Source organism: Aptenodytes forsteri, unplaced genomic scaffold (genome assembly GCF_000699145.1).
Source record: "Aptenodytes forsteri isolate BGI_AS27 unplaced genomic scaffold, ASM69914v1 Scaffold15, whole genome shotgun sequence".
Classification (NCBI taxonomy): Eukaryota; Metazoa; Chordata; class Aves; order Sphenisciformes; family Spheniscidae; genus Aptenodytes; species Aptenodytes forsteri.
In genome coordinates this window covers 21,482,216-21,489,673 of record NW_008795129.1, presented here as the reverse complement: position 1 = coordinate 21,489,673, position 7,458 = coordinate 21,482,216, and positions in this window count along the sequence as shown.

Here is a 7,458-nt window from a genome sequence, read left to right as displayed (position 1 = left end):
CCTTGCTGCAACAGATACTCAGTAAGTGACTAATAGCATGCTAAACTTTGAAATCTTACCTAAGTCATATAAAGGATTAATTGTGCATATATAATCCTTTAGACATAAACTGTTGACCAAGTCTGGGACTAGGATTGGATCTAGCCGTGCCTAGACTCCTCTCTGAGAAGGTGTTTAGAAGGCAAGGGGGTCCTTTCTGAACCTCATGGCTCAACGGGAGGGTCTCCCTGACAGTTTTGTCTGACCCTGTCCTCTATGCAGTAAATAATCAAGTGTACCTTGCCATCGAATCTTGTTAACTCACTGTTGCATTTACCATTGAACTTTGTTAACTCACTGTTTTATATCAATAAAGTGTATTGTTGCTTCTTTCTTATGGGTGAACTGCAGTCTCACTCCATCTGCGACACCATGTAGTAAAACTTTTGTTGACCATTGTGGAAGAACAGTCATAAGCTTCTATACTAACAGCATCTACAGGTAACTACACCAGTGCTACATTTGTTGCAAGAAGGGTGACTGAAGCCCAGAAAACACAGGTGTGTGACTGGCATTGAAGAGAGCACTTAGTGTTACTGAAGTGATATCTGCCTCCCTTGTATGCCTTATTTCACTAACTTTCAAGACAGAGCTTGATCAACTATTTATATTTTGGATATGAAAAAATGTGATTCTGTTTCAAGAAACAAAGCTAAATTGTGAAATCTCCATATTAAGCTGCTGTTCTTGGTAAAGGATGTCCCCTTCCTTTGAGGATACTCAATTGCTTTGTCTTTTATTGTCAAATATTTGTACTTCCTCTAGTTTGTGCCCCAATGACTGAATGTGTATGTACATTGTTGCTAGGTACGCACAAGAAAAATCTGTGTTTTCATGAATAGTCCTTCCTTACAGAAGTAGTCTCATAATTTGTGTGAATCAAGCCAGTCATGAAACAAGGAGCTGTAGGGACTATCAGATAATGCTGGCAGCCTGTACTGTAGTTACCGGTACCACACATACTGTGGAGGAGGCAGGTGACCGAAGTGGGTAAGCTGTGTTTGCCCTGCTTGAGCATCTAGACACTATGTATATACTGTTTAAAGGGGAAACAGTCACACATCTTTCCCCTTTTCATTTTTGTCCTGGAGTTGTATATATCTGTTCAACTGTGGTGCCTTAGCCTGTGGATCCTTCAGCCCCTTTGACTTTCCTACAGTACCTTTGCTACTATTCTGCTACAGACGAGGGGATTTTCCTCACAAATTTGTATTAGTGTTTGGAATCATTCAACTGTTATCAGCAGAGCTAATAAACAATACTAGTTATAAATCAGAAATTAAACAAAACTTGTCCTGCTGCAGCTATCTGCTTGCAGTGTTCTGATTCTCCAATATGTATCAGCTGATGGTGATTTGTGAAGCATAAATCTTCAGATTGATTTTTTTCGAAACTAGACCCAGCTTGCAGCTGGCTGCTGAACAAAACTTGCTTTGACTTTTAAACCAAATATGAGTTATAGGGATAATTGGCAAGGAACAGATTTCAGGCTACATTGTGGCATTAAGCTACAACCCTGCAGTAAGAGCAGTGCAGAGTCACTGCGCTGCAGCAGATTCTCGGAGCAAACCACAATGACGCTGGGAACAACCCAATTTCCTATTCATCCCATCCCTACAGCAGGCACAGCAAGTGCTCTCAATGCTATTCATTTTCTTAGGTGCGACTGCAAAGGAGAGACAACTGATCCCACTCTGATGGAGGTAGCTATCAAGCCTTTTAGGTGGCTAGCTAGGCTTCTCAGTATGTTTCTCTCACAAGGATTAGTCTCTCTTTGTACTGACTCCAGTTGAGGAGCACAAAGGAGAAAGCTACTTGAATCCTTTCCTCAACTGTATACTTAGAGGAAGGGTTGAGCCACCTGCAGCCTACTTTTAGTCTACAAAGAGATGTTCACAGGCAGAAACAGCTGCATAGCTGATACGGCTTTCCTGGAGATTACAGCTCTCTGCCAATGCAGCAGGACGTGTGAGTGCTTCTTACCTGCCTTGGGGCAAAATCTTGCAGCTCATGGTAAACTGAGTTTAAAAAACACTGATTTTTCCGACAAAGCAGGTAAACTTTGTCCTACTAAAAAGCTGTGGAAAATAACAAACTTGCAGCAAAAGGGACATGACAAAAACCTAAGTGGTAGTAACAACTGAAACTGCAGAAGCTGTTTTTTCTGACTGTTTCTTAAGAGCTTGTAACTCTTCTGGGATCTTAAGGACAAAAAATACTCACTAGAAGTAATGTTGTCTGGCCCATTCTTAGGTCTCGTAGTTGTGGTAGCTTTTAAGCCCATGGAGTTTCATGGGCTGATGATGGCTTTTCTCCCATATAAAGGATTCTTAAAAAGATTACATGAAAGTCTAACTTTTTTAGTCTTATGTGGCTACATGCACTGGTTAGCCAAAGAAAAATCACAGGTCCACCCCAAAATGTTTGTTAGACAACTCCACCATCTCCATCTATGTATTTTTTATGGTTTTGTATCAGAGACAAGTATTACCTATAAAACTTGATAAATCAAGCATTCCCAGGCTGCACAGGTGAAGAAAAAATAACCTGTGAAGATTCACCGGCAGTGTTTCAAAAGTTGAAGAAAAACATTTCGATCTTAAGGAATGCATCATCAGTTGGAGGATTCATAGGTTTCAGGAGGGGAAGCGATAGCAGGATTAATTTAAAAAAAGAGTATCGTTCAATTATTTCAGAATTCAGATTAATACTTTTAAACAACCTCTGTTTTTCATATCATTGCAAAAATGTAGAAGATTGAAAGTCGTATTTAAGCCCCATTGAAGTTGACAGGAATCTTTCTACTGGTTCAGGATGTTAAAATCTGTGATAGGTTTCAGGAGGGGAAGCGATAGCAGGATTAATTTAAAAAAAGAGTATCGTTCAATTATTTCAGAATTCAGATTAATACTTTTAAACAACCTCTGTTTTTCATATCATTGCAAAAATGTAGAAGATTGAAAGTCGTATTTAAGCCCCATTGAAGTTGACAGGAATCTTTCTACTGGTTCAAGATGTTAAAATCTGTCATATATCTCCAAAATGAAACATAGCAAAATTATCCTGAAAAATTCCTCTCATTATGCTCGCTCAAGAAGTTCCACTTAAAACTAAGTTTCACAAAATAGCTCATTATTATCATTGATAGAAAACAAAGGATGTTTACTATTAGGACTTAACATTTGTTCATTCTTGAATCATTTAAAGTAGTGATTATGTTCACTCTGTTTTTAAACTTTTTGGGGCAAAGTACTTTTTTTTTTTTCTTTCAATGCTAAATATTAGTGTCTAATCTATGAATAGAAATACAAATACTTTGGAGTGTTTTTTACAAAATCACGTCAATTAAATTATAATGTCAGAAATTAAAATAAATTTCCAATGGAAGAGCCATTTAGATCCCCAAAGTGTACCTGTTGATTGAAAACATATCAAAATGGAATATCTCCTCTATTTTAAATTCTGTCACTTTCTTCTCCCCACCCCACCCCCCGCCCCCTCGAAAGAAGAATTTTGTGGATCTAGGCACTTTTCAGAAGTCCAAGTTTCCATTGTAAGGGTCACATATGTAAGGGTCAGCACTTGCAAGCTTGGGGCCCATCTGCACAGTAAAACTAGCCCATTTCTTAAGTAAAGGTTTTCTCATACTTCCTAACTCTGTCTGGTTTAGCAGAATGCAGTGGAAGTTGATTGAGCTGCACTCTGAGTATACCTTACCCGTGGGTTCAGGTGGCATATGTGTACAGTCAGCTCTTTACCCAAATGAGGTAGCAAATGGGCAATGACAGTATCAATGTCCCTGTGCTACTCAACTAATGTACTAAAAGTGTTGTCCCTGTGAGTAAGAGGGATGTCATAGTCCTGCTGAGGCAGTGAGACTGAAGGCAGCGTGCAACCTGAGGACACAAGCACAACTTGAGGATTTCGTCCTGCGCAGGCAGGCCCTTTTGTGTGCCTGAATACCTAAGGAAAACCAGAGGGCTTTGTATAGATTTAGGCGTCTGCCCAAGTCAGTCTCATTGATTCTGTGGTGACATTATTAACCATGTGGAACTCTTCCATTAAGTTGAACTGGTGTGACCAGTTCACATAAGTCAGTGAACAAGAGCCACAGTTTTTTCTTTTTCTTCCCCAAACTTTTTCCAAATTGTTGTAGTTCCATAGCCCTCTTCTGTCTGTCATTCACTCTTTTAGGTTACTTAACCTAAACCAAAATGATGAGGAATGGAGGGAATAAGAAATCTGGAACACATATAAGCACATAATTTATTTCTGAGAAAATCTCTATGTATATGTATGAGTACCTCATGGGAAACTCTTAAATCTGCATAAGTCATTTCTTAATTACTAGAACTCATTCCAGAAACAACCAGCCTATATTTTTTGTTGCTAATTTCTATGGTACAGAGCACAGCTACAGAATCCTTTATCTGAATGCCCAGAGAAAGGTTATGTGACAGGTTTGTCCTACATTAGGTAGGTCAGATCTACACAAATACTTCAGAACCATGTTACTTAACAGTGAAAAACGGCCATTATTTTGTGTTATTACCAAATTACAGTTATTACCAGTAATTACTGTTATTACTAATGAAATTATGATTCCTTGAGATCTAAAAGATTCCCCAGAAAAGAAAGTCAAACCTAGAATTTTAAGATACTGTACAGAGAAATTTGTCTAGAATATCTGAAACAATCATGCTGTCTATGGACCAAACACCCTCTCTCTTACCCTTTATAACTTTACTGAGGCTTTTTGCTGAGTAAATGCCTCACTGTTGAAGCCATGAAATCACTGGTTCTTATTACCTTATATATAAAGGAGTATCTGAGAACTGAAAACTTTGGTTTATATTTCCTCATAATGACACCGCTACTGTTGAAGTCAGCAGGAGGTGTACTTTCAGGAAAAGCCTTTCCTTTCAGAAAGTAAGAATTATGCCTCCAGCATATAATAATATCTTGCACAGATATTAGATAGGACTTACTACATAGCTCAAGTTTAGTGCTACCTCTAAGTGATACAGGTTTTTCATAGGACAAAGGAGGCAGAGCATTGATTCTTTGTAAACCCACGTAAGGAGTTTGGAACGAGCCCTGAAACCAGGCAAGAGTCTCACCCCAATACATATATGTGAAATAATTTTGTGTGTCTTAAGAATGATTCAAGTGATGTTGACTAAAGCTTGACAATTTTGTCAACTGTTCATTGTTCTGATGCAAAATCAGGTACAGCTTGGCAGCCAACTTTCATTTTAGTTATTTACATTCAGATTTGTCACGTGACATAAAACTGACGTGGGTTCAGATCCATTCAGCTCATATGCTAAGACTTGTCTGGATGAACAAACTTTCCAGTTTCCCATTGCCTGAGTCTATAGACAACCAGATGATTAAGCAAAAACAGTTGGCCAAACAATCACTAAAATCAAGCCTGGAATGACAGTTGAGTAGCTTTTTATTCTTCAGCAATTACAATCTATTAAAAAAATCTACTTATTCTTTCAAAGATATAAATGAAAGGCTATTTTAGCTCTTTTCTTATACTGTCTTTATTTCTGTCAGTATTTTTTTCTTTTACCTTTTACTGCTTCTCTTATTCTTCTTCGTGTCTGCTTGACTATTTAAATCTAGGTCACCATGGGGAAAAGCCCTCATTTTCTCTTCCTCTTCTGCACACCACATATCCAGATTCCCTACGCATACTGACAAAGTTACCCTGATGTAACTGCTTTGTGCTGATTGACATCTGGAGCAATCAAGACTGAAGTACAGGCAGAGCTCTCTTCTAGGGGAGTGGCAGCCGAGAGCTTGAACTTTAAACTGTCTTTTGCCAGTTTATGTCAGTCAAGAATTTTAGCTTTCTGAATTGGTTAGACTTCTTGGAGTAGTGGAACACTGCCAGCACAAAATAGTTTAAAAAGTTTAATTCAGGAGATTTTGTCTATTACATGTTATTAGTCTATTACAGGTTAGCTTGCTAATTTTGGTAAGTTAATTTTGTATGAGATGTAAAAATTCCATTTGCACCGACAAAACCTGTTTCTAGGGCCTAGCAGCAATCTTTGCCTAGCATAGGACAAATGTCTTTGGGTGCCAACAGTTCAGAAATCAGTATATGTCAATGAAAAGACAGACTTCATTCTATTCCTAACCTTCAACAACTTCGTAAGGATTGACTAGGGGAAGAAGTGTCCTGGTCATTAGAGAAACATAAGTAGCACTGCTGGTCTTACTGGAGAGTTTGATCTATACTGCACACCCAGATGCAGTGCAGAGCCCTCGGCTGCAGATTTAGCACTAGAGTAACTCCAAAGTCATGGAGGGTTTTGTTAAGGAAACCAGAGTCAAGACTGAGAACATTTTACTTCTTCTGTACATGTCTAGACAGATGCATATGGCAGCTGGGAAGTTCCCATCATCAGTGGACTTGTTAGCTGTGCCATATATACTGCTGATGATTTCTTTCCTGAGTACCTATACTCTGATGGACAAAAGAAACTTCAGAGAACAAAGCTCAAAGGAATTACAAACCTCAATCAGTATGATGTAACCAAGCACATCTTAATTGCCCTAGATAACATATTTAAACATTTATAAAAGCAAATTGTTAACGTTTCTGTTTAGTTACAATACAAGTGCCTACAACTGACTCACAATTGTGCCTAATTATACAGTTCTTCTAAACATTAATGTATCAGCGTGTTTCAGTAGTTGCCATTTAATGAAATTGTGTCAAGTACATCGCCTGAAAATTTATTAGGCTTGAATGTATGTGCTTGGAGCCATCTTGTGGCCCAGAACTACACTGCAATAAATGTGCTACTGCCCGTACGGGGCCACGGGCAAACCTGGCCAATACCCACTGCATCCTGGGCACCCCACCCTACCAAGGCAGCGAGCCCTGTGGACTCCGCTTCAGCTGCTTTCAGTGGAATTTCTCTACTGAACCCTGGCTTAGGTGTTTCCAAATATGTCATTTATAACTGTGCTTGACCGTGATGGACAGGGACGTATTTTCAGCCGGCACACTATTGCACCTAATAATCAGCATCTCGGTGAAATTTGGTAAGTCTAAATAATTAAGTTCATGTATATATGAAATTGATATATATTATTTATGAGCCAGTTGACATTTGCAGCACTGTAGCTTTAGTACTCAATATACTGTGTATATTGTTGTGGGGTTACAGCTGTAAAAGTATTAATGCTCCCATAATAAACTTGTGATAAATTCAAGTCTTTAACATTTACAATATTTAGTATTCTTGTGCAGTATTTAATAGGAGAGTGTGACTTAAAGCAGACATCTGCTATCTTTAATCCAAAGTAACACTTCATGCCAAGAATGGCCTTATTGACTTCAATGAAATGGTTGTGTAATTACTTTTTTCTTTTTTTCTTTTTTTTTTTTTTTTA